The 15,604-nt window shown below is 35.9% G+C and overlaps 1 protein-coding gene across 7 annotated transcripts in view; it reads left to right on the top strand.

The window, feature by feature from the left end:
* Window positions 1-15,604, top strand: part of TIAM1 (T cell lymphoma invasion and metastasis 1) — a 251,069-nt gene that overhangs the window by 53,263 nt on the left and 182,202 nt on the right. For 5 of the 7 annotated variants that reach the window (XM_027875525.1, XM_027875531.1, XM_027875532.1 and 2 more), the window contains exon 1: window positions 6,151-6,240. The exons of 1 other annotated variant lie outside the window; for it this stretch is intronic. The gene's annotated coding sequence lies outside the window, so the exon portion shown is untranslated. Of the gene's footprint in view, window positions 1-6,150; window positions 6,241-15,604 lie in introns of those variants that run through there. One more of the 7 variants, XM_027875527.1, reaches the window with a different exon arrangement.

Below are 15,604 nucleotides of genomic sequence, written 5' to 3'. Positions count from 1 at the left end.
AAATATCCTTTCCTAATCTCTTTCCTGAGCTTTAATCTCGCATTACCAATGACTTTTGGACATTTTGAATTGGGTGTCTTATAGACACATCCCCAAACAGAACTCATCTTTCCTTTCAAACCTCTTCTTCCTAACATTCTTAATACTGTTGAGGGCAGTTCTATCAGCTTTGTCACCCAGGGTCAGAACCTCAGTATTATTCTTGATTCATTGTTCTCACTTATTCCACATATTCGATCCTTTGTCAAATTTGGTCATTTCTGTCTTCAAAACATCTCTTGTACGTGTCCCCATCTGCCTACTCACACAGTCAGCATCCTAGAACATGCGCGTGTCACCTGTTGCCTTGACTACTGCGTTAGCTTCATAATTATTCTCCCTGCCTCAAGTCTTTCCCTACTCCATTCTATTGTGCAGGTGCCAAAATGATTTTGCTAAGGCACAGACCTGATTCTATCAACCCCATCTTTCCACTTGATAAACTCCAGTGACTATCACCTACAGGATAAAATTTTAAGTTCTTTGCTTTCTGTTTAAATCCCTTTACAACTTGGTCCCTTCCTAACTTTCTAGTCTTCTTATAACCTTCTCCCCCTTCCACCTCTCAGTTACTCTGTGATCCAGATCCACTAGCTTTTTTGCTATTCCTCACATATTGGCACTTCTACTGCAGCCTTTTCACTGGATATTTCTCATTTCTGGAATGTTCTTCTTCCTCACCTAGGTCTACTGGCTTTCTTGAATTCCTTCAAGATTCTGCTCAAATCCCACCTTCTGCAGGCGGTCCTTTTCTGTTCTTCTTTCCACTCTTATCCCTCCTCACATTTGAGCTGCTAATAGTACCTTTTTTTCTGAAATTATCTTCCATTCATACACTGTATATTTTATAAGGCCATCATTATTTGCATCTTGTCTCATCCATTAGAATGTGACTTCCTAGATGGAAAAGACTGTTTCTACCTTTCTTTGAATCCCTACCTATTAGCACAGTACCAGGCACATAGTAAGCACTTAATAAATGTATGTTAATTGACTTTAATATTGAAATCTCATATTCCAAAAGACAAAAGATAAAGGCTTAACCAATAACTTACCTTCCAAAAATTGGTGTAAGTCCCAAGGGAAAAAATGGATCTTTAATGGGATAGAGGAGTTTTAAGCATTCCCGATAAAAATATTAGAGTTAAATAGTAGCTTTGAAATATAATTATAGGAGTTGAGAGAAGCATAGAAAATAAAGATATTTGAGATAATTGAAGGAACTATACAATGATAAAGTGTTTATGTTTTAAGAAGAGAAGATTCAAATGTTATTTCAGAGTTTTAATGTCTTCATGAGTCATAGAGGTCTTAAATAAGACAGAGGATCTGGGTGTTGATCTCTTTTGTTTTTATGATCTTAATAGAGTAAAAAAAAGGGAAGGGGAAAAGAATACACTGGAGAATAAAGAAGGAAGACCCATGGGATAGAACTTAACTATTTTTCTTAACCTTGTTAGTGAGAAGAAAAGTGTATAAACATGAAAGAATGGGGGGAGCTTGAACCACATGAACCTCTCACTCTTACCTGAACCAGACAAAGGAGAGCTGAATATATAGGCATGTTCACAATTTGGTGTAGCAAAACAAACTGAAGAGGACAAGGGAGGGAAAAGTGAGACCAAATTAATGGGGAGGAATTCTTGAGGAGGGAAGAGTCAGAAACAAAAGAAGCTTGAACTTCAGAGCATGGATCAAGGTGAATTGGGAGAGAAGGGATGAAAGAAAAAAAAGAATATAAACCACTGCTCAGGATCTGAGTGAGGGGAAAAGAGAAAGGGAAAGAGAGCAGAAGTAAATCACTCTAATCTCACTGCTCCAATACCATCTTCTTTTTTTGTAGAGGAACTGGGAGCAAAGAGTAGAAAAATAGAAATGTTAGTCAATGTGCCAACTGATAGACATCAGGCACAGGATAATTATTTATATATCCATTACCACAAAAGAAAGAAAAGGCTTATTAGAAAAGATTCACATGTACAAGGTAACACATTTCAAACATAATTTATAACCTATCACTTCTCTTTTCCTATTTCTGGAAGTAGAAAACTTGCAGGAGAGTTGTGGGATTGCTAGACATATTTCACTTTATTTTCAGTCTATGATATCCATGCAGCAACCCTGTGATTGAAAGTCTTCTGACTTGAGCTTTCATATTCTAACACAATCCCAAACAGTGGTTCTTTCCTTCTTGGAAAAATTGCAGAGCTGCAGGAAGTACCCTTGCTGATAGTTACTACTCAGGAATGACCGGCCTTTCAAACTAAAATGTCATGGCCAGGACTGAAAACTTTCATCAGTTAGAACCCCCTTTCAACAACCTGTGCTCAGAGAAAGAAACACAAAGAAGAGGCAGTTACAGGTTTCTGATCAAGTGTCTGGCTCACCTAGGCAGACTCATTCTTGCTTCCATGCAGACGTAGCTGCTTTAGGTCCTACTGAGGAGGGGAGGGGAGAAAATCTCTTATTTTGGAAAATCCAAGGGAAAGTTGGCATTAGTTGTGTGCTAGCAAAGGGGATGCTTTCAAAAAAAAAAAGGCTAGAAGCTGTTTCTCCTCACTCCTTGGCTCACAGAGTGGGTAGCTCAGTCAACAATCCTCTTTGGTATGGCTCCTTCCCTCTCTAGTCTAGAACAACGTGTTCCTCCCCATGTTGCCAAAGCATGCATGCCCAGCTCTGTGGGAAGCTCTCCAATCCAACCCCCTACTATACTCCGATGACTTAATTTAACTCAATAATTATTTATTAAATGCCTACTTTGTACAAAGAACTGTTCTAGGCGCTGGAGATACAATGTTAAAAATTAAAAAATGATATACACTTTAGGAATTCATGTTTTCCTAAAGGGATACTCCATTCACACAGATAAATAGATACAAAATAAATCCAAAATATATATAAAGTAATTTTAGGGGATGGGAGAGGCAAGACTAACAGTTGAAGGAGGGGATACAAAAAGGCCTCATGGCATGGGAGTTGATCTCTAAAAAGAGTGAAGGCTTCTGAGAGGAGGAAAGCATTTTGGACATGTAGAAATGCTCTTTGTAGCATCCTCATATAACTCCTTTGGGGTATAGTGTCCACTTGGCTAAGTTCCCAGGATCTGCTTGTCTCCATAGTCCAACTCTCTTCTCTGCTGCCGGGGGACATGTGGATTGCCGCTGCTTTCTTCCTTGGATTTTTATCTCTTTGTGTTTGCATCTGTCTAGTGTGTTTAGCACTGTTTACCACTGGATACAATGTCACATACTGGTCCAGTATCTTCTCTTCAAAGCTACATGAAAGATGTGGGGGGAGGTGGGCTAGGGGTGGGAGAAGAGAGAAAATTTCCTGTCCTGGAACAACTGGAAATTGTCTAGATCTTATTTAAACCACTCAGAATGGTTAATTTGTTTGCCCAGCCGATTATATTATTCTCTTCTTGATTAAGAGGAATATTTGCATCTTACAAAGGCATCAAGATAAAGACACATCTTTATAGTTTAACACTTCTTTACCACCTTGTGATTACATTCTGGGCCTTCTGTGACTATGTCACAGAATTGGGGGGCTAGACCTTAGTCTTTGGGCAGTAAAGAATCATATCAGCCTCATGAACAGGAGAGTGATATATTTAATCCTGCATTTTAGGAATATCAATTTGGCAGCTGTTATGAGAATGAAATTCAGAGGAAAAAGATTATAAACAGACCAATTAAGAGGCGATAGCTTTAGTTTAGGCAGGAGGGTTTGGTTTTAAGAGATGTTGTAGAACTGCTGTAGTTAGTATATGGCAATTGATTGGTATGAGACATGAATGAGAAGGAAGAGTCAACTTAATGTCAATGAATGAATGAATTTATATTCAAAATGAAAAGCATTTAGGCTGATGGCACATTACTATATGTCAGGCATTGTGCTAAGGACTGGGAGTTCAAAGAATGGAGCAGCAGTCAGGGAGGTGTGTTTTTGGCCAAAGGTGGTAAATGGAGTCATAGGGTAATTGATTGACACATCTATCAAGTAGTGGTAGTCTTGATTTGATTAATGTTCCCAGGGTTGGAGATGGAAATTGAGGAGGATGGGGAGGAGTTTGGGAGAGGGACAACATGGCATAAAGATGGCCTGAGAGATGCTTAGTAAGTTTGAGTTGGACTAGATATGAACACTCCCCAGTCAGGAGCCCAGAGCCTTCTAGGTAGGAGCTGAAATGCCAGATGCAGAGATGGAAATTGTTCTCAGGAAGATAGGTCATGTTAGTACTTAATGACTTGAATTCCTGTAATGTTCAGTTGTTGCAGTTACGTCTCATTCTTCAGGACCCCATTTGGGATTTTCTTGGCAAAGATCCTAAAGTGGTTTGCCATTTCCATTTCCAGCTCATTTTGCAGATGAATACACTGAGGCAAACAGGATTAAGTAACTTACCCAAGGTCACACAATAAGTGTCTGAGGCTGGATTTGCATTCAGGTCTTCCTGTCTCCAGGCCCTGGGGTGTTCTATCCACTGCACCACCTAGCTGCCTATCATGGAGCATTAGCTTATCTTTTTTGGTGGCTCTTTAAGGAAAGTACTTTCAATAGAAGGTATGTACTAGTATATACTAGTTTTGTGAGTATTGCATAACTGCTGGCTTGTCAGCTGTGACACTTTAATGCTTCAAAGATGCCTTGATTTTGTTGTAGTAAGTACTCCTTAGATGTAGATAATGTCTCTATGACTTAAGAGAAAGTGTGTGTGTGGTTGAGGCCAAAAAATTCATCATTCCTTTCCTCATCTGGTGATGAATCTCTCCTAATTTAGCTGTGCTCCCTCTGTTGCCAAGCTCACTCTCCCCCTTTCTGTTTAGTAGGATTTGCTAGAACTTGTACTCTTCTGCCATAGCCTTTGAAAACTCAGGGTCTGCTCCACAATGCAGCATCAGAGATCTTTAGAGGAAGTATTAGGTGTTAATTCTCTATTAGTCTATCAGATTTATCTGTGAAGGGTTTCTGATGCAGCACCTTATTTATTTATTTTTTACTTAGGTGTAAGTTTCTGATGCTGTTGATTGGTCTTTATGTCAAATTTGCCCCATATTGAGGCATTGAGAAATGAGTTAGTCATTTTGAGGTTTTCATTCACTATCCATGCTTGTGGAATCAGGATAACTGGACATAGAGGTAGCTAGATGGCTCATTACATAAGAGTACTGGGCTATGGAGTCAGGAAGACTGGAGTTCAAATATGGCCTCAGATACTTTGAAGCTGTGTGGCCCTGGGTAAGTCACTTAACCTCTTCTGTCTTAGTTTCCTCATCTCTAAAATGGGGATTAAAATAATAGCACCTACCTCACAGGATTGTTGTAAGGATCAAATACAATATTTGTAAAGCACTTAGCACAGAACCTGGCACATAGTAAGCACTTGTATATACTAGTATATATTTGTTTTCTTCCTTTCCATTGAGAATAGATAGATGGGGAATAATAAATGCTTGTTTCCTTCCTTGGATTTTTGTCTCTTTGTATTTGCATATAAAAATGCTTTTTTCCCTTCCTTTCTATTGGGAATACTTTTGTGAGAGCTTTTGTTAACTCCTTAAGCAGTAAATCTAGTTTAGTTTCTTTCCTTTAATTCTGTATGCATTATAATGCAAAGACTCAAATAAATATGTGATCTTTGTTTTTAATCATCTCATTTTTAACAGCCTTAATATCAACAGAATGTTATATCGATTGACTAAATTACTTACCTTCACCTAAGGAATTTAGAACTTTTTATTCTGTAAAACCATATTATAGCTTTCTTGTTTTGTGGCTCTCTCAAAATTTGGCTTATGCCTGTGATTTTGGTAACTGTCAACAATATATGGGAAAGTATAGTTCATCTAAAATGTGTAAATAAGACCCTGGTAGGAGTCTCACGGTAGATAAGAGGAATTGGGGGCTAAGAAACTAAGTGACAGGAAGTCTGAGTTCTCCTAGGTGAGAATGTCTAAGGGGAAAAAGTAGAGGAGGCGGGAAGAGGGAGGTGGGAGGTGGTAGTAGGTGGAGAAGAGAAACAGTCTTTCCAACACACCCAAATGACCACATTCATCATTGCGTGAAACTTAATGAGTTACACCCACTCCCTCTGCCAGAAGCTAAGGGAAAGGCTTGAGCTTCCTCATTTGTGTTACTGAATGTAAGAGAGCATGTGAAATGAGAGAGTCGGGAAAATGTATTTCTGGCTGATCTGTGGTAAGCTTCTTTTATTCTTTCTATGGAATGATTTCTAATCCAGTGTTTTTGGCTTTTGGTTACAAGGGATAGCAACAGGGTACTGTGGGAATTTAGATAAAAGTGAACTTGCCAGGGAGAAGAACCGTAGTCTGCAATTGCAAGCATGCAGTAACCACCATAAGCTTAACTCAAAGAATTTTTATTTGTTCCTTTTTAAGTCTAATACCATTTATTTATGGATTTATAAGGTATATAGTAGGATTTGGATTTTAAAGTCTTTTCACCTCTTTTTTGTTCCGCCCTGAGTGAGGCATAGTCTTGAATACAGCCTCCATAGTATTTTAAGTCCCTTCTTCGTAGGGAGAATGTATATAGGTTCACGTTACATCTTAAATATTGTCTCCTTTACCCAGCCGTCTACCTTCATTTCAGTAATTACAGGTTGTTGTTGTTGAAAATGAACCCTGTGAACAGCTTCAACTCAAACTGTGCTATGTTACATGCCTGGGAAAAAATTGCAAGGAGAAATTAGAAAGACCTTGTCTTAGAGCTGTCATGATTGGAGTTTGGATTTAGAGCTCATTTGGAGTGCTCAGATTCCTAAAGAATATTTAAATCGTGGAAGGTTGTTTGACTCACATTCTTGTCTATTAAGGTTTTATTTTCTATAGCTATTATCCAAGCTCCTTGTTTAAAAAAAATCAGTTGTGTGGGTGGCAGTTTTTCTTAGGCTTTGATTGCTTAATTCTACTTTTGCAAAAATGGAAGTTTGCATGCAGGGCAATAATTGGAAATGCTTGCAGAAGAAAGTCAACCTATACATTTGGAGAATAAACTTGACTGAAGGCAAAGAAAGCATCCAGCACACATCTTTGTGCATTTAGTTTTGAGATTTTGGATGTTGCATAGTTTATTGACTGTGGCTGCTGCTTCTTTTTCTTCTTTATTATATACTACAAGCATCAGGTGGTCAGAAAGAGTCTTGGTTTTCACTTTTTCTTCATTTCACAATTGACATTTTAGCAATAAAATGGGCCCTCATGAGTCTTTTTTAAAGCTCATTTTTAGCTAAATTATAAACACATTTGTGAGAAACATAGCAGATTTGTAAGAACATCAGGTTATTTCTTCTGAGACCTGTTGGGTCAGTAGGATGCATATGTTGCATGTTATGATGCATATACATGTCTAGACCTTATTGCCACCCATTACCCATATAAAAGCCCCCAAAGTAAAAGTACTTTTACCATTCATTTAACATTAAAACATTATTAAATTTGGCCTTGTGGTAGTTTTGTAAAATGAATAGACTTGCTTAACTGGAACAATAATCTTTAAATAATGAGAAATAAAAATTATTCATAGGTTAGTGATGATGAGAATGGAGAGAACTGAAAATATAATTATTTCTTTGTATGATACAATAGAGTTAGGAAAAGTTACTGAACAATGATTTACATCATAATTAGACCCTTAAGAATTTGTCTATTCCCCATCAGTCCCAAATACATTTCATTTTTCTAGTAAAAAGCTGGGTTTTGAGCTAGCCTCTTGCATCTTGATTATGTCTAATCATCACAATTGGCTTTCTTTAGTTTAATATGCCTCTTTGTTTTCTTTTTGAATTAATTTTTAAAAAATATTTTGAAGAACTGACTCCCTGTACTTCAAGGAGGAAGTTGTCATTGTGTATTTGTCTCTGCCATAGAAAATTTTTTTAGCTTTACAAAGATATTCTTTATTCATGTTTATCAAAAATTCGGTATTGGGTATCATTACGTTATGCCACACTTACTGTCATGTTTTAGAAAATTCTTTCAAAGATTTAGGTGAGATTTTCTGATGATTGTATGTGAATTATAGGTATTTTCAGCCAATTTCATTTTACAAATTTACCTTATATCATGGCAAAGCAAATTCTGTATAATGACTGTGGGAGATGTTTTTTTTTTTTAATATCTAGTGCATTAGGCTTGATTTTAAAAAATTCTAACAGTAACACAAAAAAGCTGCGCTTTTTTAATGTATGCTGACCTTAGAAGTTCTTGCTGCCCCAGGAGATTGGTGAATGGGTGAATTTCCCATGTCTCAGTATCTTAACTCTCCGAAGCGCCTTTCTAACCATCTCACATTCACAATGAGTTGTAGTAGGTTGTCTCCTTGAAAAGAGAGGCATAGGGTAGATAATGTGAGGTGGGGTGGGGGTGGGGAACAGGGTGTTAGCAGAGATCTCTGAACAAAATGTCTGCAGTACTTTTATATACAGTAACCCCAGTGTGTACAATATACAAAATGTATACAGTAACATCAATGTTTAGGTATTAGAAAAGTACAGCCCTGAGTAGATTGGAAAGAGCCACAGAGAATGATCCAGGGCATGGCCCTGCCCTTGAGATTGCAAAATAAAAGGCCTTTAGCCCCACCCACCAAGGGTATGTAAGAAGTAGTAAATGAAAGATACTTGGACATTTACCCTGTAGCTAAATTGTCAGTCTAATTGTCACTCAGGCTGGCATCCTCATAATCCCAGAATAATTTGGGACTGCAAGGGTGCTCAGAATCTTCAAGATCATTTCAGTAATGGTGGACCTTGCTTTAAAAATACTCATTCTATGACAATTTGGATTTCTTTAACCAATAAATTAGGTGAAGAAGGAGAGATTATTGGCTTAATAAAAGGCTTTATCACTGGTAGTGTGTTCTTTTAAAGAAAAAATAAAAACAGAAAGCTTATTGAATGTTCAAAGTATTTGTCAAAATAAATACCCTTTTTCATTTCCCCTTATTTCTTCTGTCCTTCTTTGAGTGGTGCAATCACTGCCTTCATTTTTAGAATTCTCTATTCCTTTTCAATAGGATATTGTTGTCCGTGTAAGTCTTTCAGATGGCCACTTTTCTTTTGAGCCCTTGATTTCATTTTGTCTTTTTTTGTGATTCCTTCATTCAACATTTTGTGATCCTTTATTCAGCATTCAATACTTCTCTTCCCCTTTTCACTTCATATGTATTTTTTTATCCTGCTTATGTGTAAAGAAAGTAGGTACAAGAGACAAGAACTCTGTGTGTGTGTGTATGTGTACACATCCACACATAGATGGTTCTGTTAAAAACTACAAAATCTTGAATTGATAAGACATACTCTGAAAAACTTTCTCAGAAAATTTATCCTTGATGTGTCCTTGGAAGGTAGACTATCAGGGTGTGAATAGGTTATTAAAAATTTCAGTTTTTCAACATCTCTTCAGTTGTTTGTCTGCCAGTGACTTTTCTAATGTCCATTTTTCCTGCCTGCTTTTGGTTTAGTGACCCATTTGTGAAGGACATGGAGAAAAAAATTGCAAGTTTTGTTCATATCTATTGTCTGTATACTTTTAAATTGTTTATTTTTATCAGACTCTACTCTTATACGTTACATTCATTTTCAAATATGTCCTTCCCCTTTCCCTTACCCAGTGAGCCATTCCTTGTAACAAAGATTGAAGAAGAAAAAAGCAGTTCAGCAAAACCCATTGACTGTGTCTGACAATGATTGTTTTTTGTTTGTTTAGATTTTTTAACTATATTTGTGATTTCATTGGTATAGGGAATTCCTGAAGGGGAAACACCCTCCACCAATGCACTTTGGCACTTGTTTGAAAACTTACAACCTCAGAGAATTGCCTGGGTGTACTGTGAGGTTAAATTACTTTCCCAGAGTCACATAGCCAGTATATTTCAGAGGCAAAACTTCAAACATGGTCTTCCTGACTCTGAACCTGGCTCTTTCCTAAGAAATGGACAGTTAGAAGTGGGATGGAGAATTATAAGAAGAATGTGTATTTGTGTTGCTTTGTAAGACCATATTATCAAAACTGCTGTTTTGATGAAGAGTGTGTTCCTTGTCTTGGGTTTCATTTTGTACACTGTGCTTTTCTCAGGTATGTCATAACCTTGAGCAGGATAGATTTATAGGCCAGAATTGGTCAGATCATCTTGAGATGCTGTGTCAAGTAGTAAAAGCGGTGGTGCTAGGCAACAGCAGTCTTTTTGGACTATTTTTAAGTGAGACTAACTAGGGGAGAATATTTTTGACAAGAAGTTTGTGATATTGCTCTTATTTCTATTAAAAAAAAAGCATTATAGAACAGTGTTCACTGGTGTTCTGGTCCTGTCAGGAAAAAAACAAGCTTGTTGTATGTCTGTCCATGACAGACTCATGGGAGGATGTGGGTAAGAGTCTCATAGGATGAGCAGGTATGAGATACTTGATTATTATATATATTGAAGTACCTATGACAAATATATTTTTAAATGCTGTGAAAATTATTTGCACCAGTATTAGTTGATAGAATGAAGTGGTGGAGAAATTTTACAGAGAACTTGTTAAGACTCTCCAAATTAAATCATCACACATTCTGATACTTGGTAACTTCGATGTAAAGGTGGAAAAAGGATGGAGAGAAATCTACGGGAAAGCCTGGTTATGTAAGGAAGTTAGAGTGGCCGAAGACTTGTATATTACACAAGGAGCCTCATGCCTTTATGTATCATGAGCTCTTTCTTTGAGAAAAGAATTGGTAAGCACTAAACATACAAACACTAAGTAACATCATAAAAAATGGGATAGATTAGATTATAACAGACAAGAAGAGACTTGTTATTAATATGGGGGTTATCTTTGAATTAACTGCCTTGGATAATGAGGCCATTAACTCATAAAAGCTAAGATGAGAATTAGTTAAAAAAAGTATAATAATGAAAAAAGATATATGGTGTTCAGCTGAAATAACTTAACCCTTAAACTAAACAATTGTCAATCAAAAATGGATAGTAGAACAGAAATGTATTGACGATGACTATAGTTATTTTATTTAGAACATTAACCAATAATATACATTTTTAGTTAATCTTATAAATTATTTTTATTGTAAACTATCATTTACAATAATGTATATTAGTTGCCACAACAAGGAAAGACCAAAAGTGCACAGAAAGCACTTGGCAAACCTCTGACTTCTTTGCCAGAAAGAGAGAGAGACAGGGATGCCAAAGGCAGGAGTTTAGAACATAAACTCATTTGTAAAATCTTATGAAGAGGAATGATGTGTGATTATGAGCAATATCATCTTATAAAGAAGAAAAAAGCAGTGGAGGGTAAAATCAGTTTAAAGAAAACCTTGGCAAGACATCCAACTAAGCAAAGTAATCTGAAGGGCATTTAAGGATGAAAGTGGAAAGAGGACAACAAACAAAATGAAAAAGATTTTTAAAAGTCAGTATTATTACCTGTTTCTTCCAAATAGTGGAATCATCACACCTGAACTCTAATATTATACCTCCACATGTGCTTGAATGGATGGTAGAAATGGCACTAATGAGTATAAAGATGGGAAAAGCAGCTGAATTGGACCAAGAATATATCAAGATCACGATGAAGCTGTGAGGGTGTTCAGTGATGAATACTCATTTGAGGGGGGAAAAAACCCTCAAACCTTAATAATGCCTCTAACAAAACACTGAGAGAACATCAATAATGAGATCTTTATTAATCATCTTTATATAAATCAAAAACATCTTCAGTGAGCGCATTCGTCAGGAACTCTTTTCAAATTATGTTCTACGAGGGATCTTATCTTTATTGTTTCACAGCTAATTTAAAGTTATAGAGAACATGAGAAACCTCTGTTCTTGTTATTTGTTGATTATGAAAAGTATTTGTTTTGGTAGAACAAAAAGCTGCCTTATGGGACCTTTTCTTTTTTGGGTGTATTGTTCAGTTTAGTTCAAATTACTTATTTTTTAATTCTCAATTTAATGAACACTAAAAAAATAGTACAGAAAAAAGAAGATTTTACATGAAATTATGAATCTTTAGTACATCCATCTTGTTTAAAATATATGTGTGTATGTATATATGTATGTGTGTATGTATATATGTATGTGTGTATATATACACATAAACACACATATTTACTTCTCTGTCGATATGCATATATACATCAATTTAACATGTTCTTTTGAATATTGCCTTGCTGGTCTATGTTTCTATCTGAATTTTATTCTGTGCTCTGTTGTGCATTTTAAAAAATGCTTTAATGACCCTCTTTTCTTTTTCATCTTGTTTTGGGCAACTCTGTTGCTGGCTTCCCTCTTCCATCTATGAAAAAAGCTCTTTCCTTATCTCCTACCCTAAATAAAGAAAAACACTCCTACTAGGAACGGAGTTGATTTGTTTGTGGTTACAGACTTGCAGTGTGGTTCACCATACTTCATCCTTCAGGTTTGTGAATTTCCAAACAACTTATGTATCAGCATACAATGATACTCCAATATCTCTTCTAATTAACCTGTTTCTTAAAGACAAAGTTTATGTGTTTCTATTGCCTGGTTCCATTCATGAGTCTCATTTCATTAATAGCAAGAAAAACCAAAAATCACATAATCTTATCAATAGATGTGAAAAATTTTTTTGACAAATAACAAAGCCTATTTCTGTTAAAAACATGAGAAAAACATAGGAATAAATGGACATTGCCTTAATATGATAAGTAGTATCTTTCTGAAACTAAGAGCCAGTATTATATATGACAGGGTTAAAATATTGGCCTTTTCAATTAGATCGAGTAAAGCAAGGATTATCACTTATCAACACTGCTATTTGATATAGTATTAGAAATAACTGGCTCTAGCAATAAAATGAAAAGGAATTGAAGGAATAACTATAGACAAAAAGAAAAATTATTGATTTTTGTGGATGATAAAGATGGTTTACTTTGAGAACACTGCCTTCCTTCTGTTAATTATTTCCTATTTATCCCGTGTATAGCTTGTTTCATCTATATTTATTTGCATGTTGTCTTCCCTATTAGATTGTAAACTTCTTGAGGGCAGAGACTATCTTTTGTCTCTTTTTGTATCCCCAGTGTTTAGCGCAGTGTCTGGCACATAGTAGGTGCTTGATAAATGTTAATTGAATTAAATTGAAAATCTTTGATAAGAAAGTAACCCTACTTGGAGTTGTTGAGATGTAGCCTTGCCAAAAGATTTGACTTAGATGACCATTCAGATCCTGAATCTTCTTATGAATTGCAGATTTAGAGGTAGAAGAGATCTCAGAGGTCATTTAATCCAATCCCTTCATTTTATACATGAGGAAACTGAAGGCCAGAGGAACAAAGTGATTTTCCTGAGGCCACAACATAGCAGAATCTGGACTTGAACCCAGGTTTTCTGATTTCTCCTCCTTTTCTCTTTCCATTATTTTATTATAACTTAAAATAGGAGCAGTTTGTTGGAAACTGAAATGTGTAATCATAGTATTTACCTCCTAGAGCTGCTATGAAGATCAAATGAGATATTTGTGAAGTGCAGAGTAGGATTTATATAAATTCTAGCTATTATTATTAATTATTAATCTATTTGAGAAGATAAATGATTGGGTCTTTCATGTCAGTAGAATGTTCCCTGGAAGGGAGAGTAGTGTTAAATACCTTCCAGATATGTCTGTGTTTTATATTGCAGCCTGTTCTTATCTGTCATTCTTCTTTCCATTGCCTTCAGCTTGATAATTCATTTTTAATTATTCAGAGAATGTTACATTCAGAGTTCTGTTGTCATGTAGCAACTCTGTTAGAAAGTTGAGATAAAAACATGGGCCTTTGCTTTGTGGAAGTTCCAGTTCATTAAGACAGTTTTTCTGTTTTCTCATGGTAATTCAGACAGCTCATTCTTTTGCTCAACTCTCTACACAATTTGTTGTCCACCTGTACTATCTTCCATATGCATACACACATATAGTTACATACATGTACATACATATCTACCATGTTCTAAAAGTCTGAGGACAATTTTAAGCTTTAATACTTCAAAACTGCTCTAAGGCTTTTGAGACTCCCTATGTATGTATGTAGTTATATGTGTATGTATACATGTGCATGTACATGTGTACATATATTGTTCGTCCAAATACATGCTACATTCTGGGCAGTAGACAGTCTTCATGCACTTGATTTTTCTGGTATTGATAGGCAAGCCAGACTCTTTTGAGTAATTGTTGATTCCTTTTAGAAGGCTCAGTGATGTTCTGGGGGCTTCATGGAATTTGCACAGTGTACTTTGTAAATAAGAGCATTTCTAGAGCACTTCATCATCCACAGGGAATTCCTGTTCAGTTTGGACACTGAGATGGATGTCCTCCATGATACTAGCAAACAACTTTGGTGAGCATACATCTATCTCCTTGTTTTTAGCTTTGCATGATGCTTATGATAAGAGTATTGAATAGAATTATTTTTGTTGTCTTTCAAGGAGTTTTCAATAATTTTAATGTATGGATTAGAGACACCTTTTGAGAGACACCTTTTGGAAAAGATAGCTGTAAGATGGTATTTTTTTCTCAACTGAATCAATTGCCTTTTCATAATCAGCAAACAAGCACAGTGGAATCTTATATTCTCTGTATCTTTCAGTCACTTGTGAAATGGTAATTATGTATTTCATTGTAGAATATCACTTGTTGAAAGCCTACTTTTCTCCTACTTCACCTTCATCCTCAAAGAGGATGCCTTTGAGCATGGATAAATCTCATATGATTTTGATTAGATAGGAGAGTAGATATATAGGTTGCTCATTATTAATGTTCTCAGGGTCCTCTTTATGGCATTAATAACTTTTAGGATTTTTTTCTGTGCCTTTGGCATCTTTATTTTCCCCCTCAAATATCTTGGATAGTGATTCCTCAACATTTCCATAACTGTTTCACCTCCATCACAGATTTCCTTTATATATGCTTGGTCCAGTCCAACTGCTTTCCCATCTTTGTTCTCTTCAGAATAATTTTCACCTTCCTTTTGAGCACATCTGGACCTGTGATGTTAGGGTCTAGGTATGATTGTTTCACTCTATTTGATGGAGAAAATACTGATTTTATTTTATTTTATTTTCAAATTTTTAAAAATCTTTATTTTTTTTAATTTATTTTGATTTATGAACAATCACTTCCATAAACTTTTGAGTTTTAAATTTTTCTCCCCCCCCCCACGATCTGATATAGGCTATACATATACATTCCTATTAAAACATATTTTCACATTAGTGATGTTGTAAGTAAGAATTAGAACCAATAGGAAGAACCACCAGAAAGAGGAAACAAAACACAACAGAAGAAAAAAAGTAGCAAATAGTATGCTTCGATCTGCATTCAAACTCCATAGTTTTTTCTTTGGATGTGGATAGCATTTTCCATCATGAGACCTTTGGAGATGTCTTAGATCCTTGTATTTCTGAGAAGGGTTAAGTCTATCAATATTAGTACCTAACTGATTATGTTATTCCCTTCTTGAGCCAAATCTGGTGAGAGTAAGTTTCAAACAATGCTCATCTCCCTCGCTTCTTTTTCTCTACT

Source organism: Vombatus ursinus, unplaced genomic scaffold (genome assembly GCF_900497805.2).
Source record: "Vombatus ursinus unplaced genomic scaffold, bare-nosed wombat genome assembly UNPS02014809.1, whole genome shotgun sequence".
In the NCBI taxonomy this organism is placed as follows: domain Eukaryota; kingdom Metazoa; phylum Chordata; class Mammalia; order Diprotodontia; family Vombatidae; genus Vombatus; species Vombatus ursinus.
This window is presented reverse-complemented; position numbering and strand designations above follow the sequence as displayed.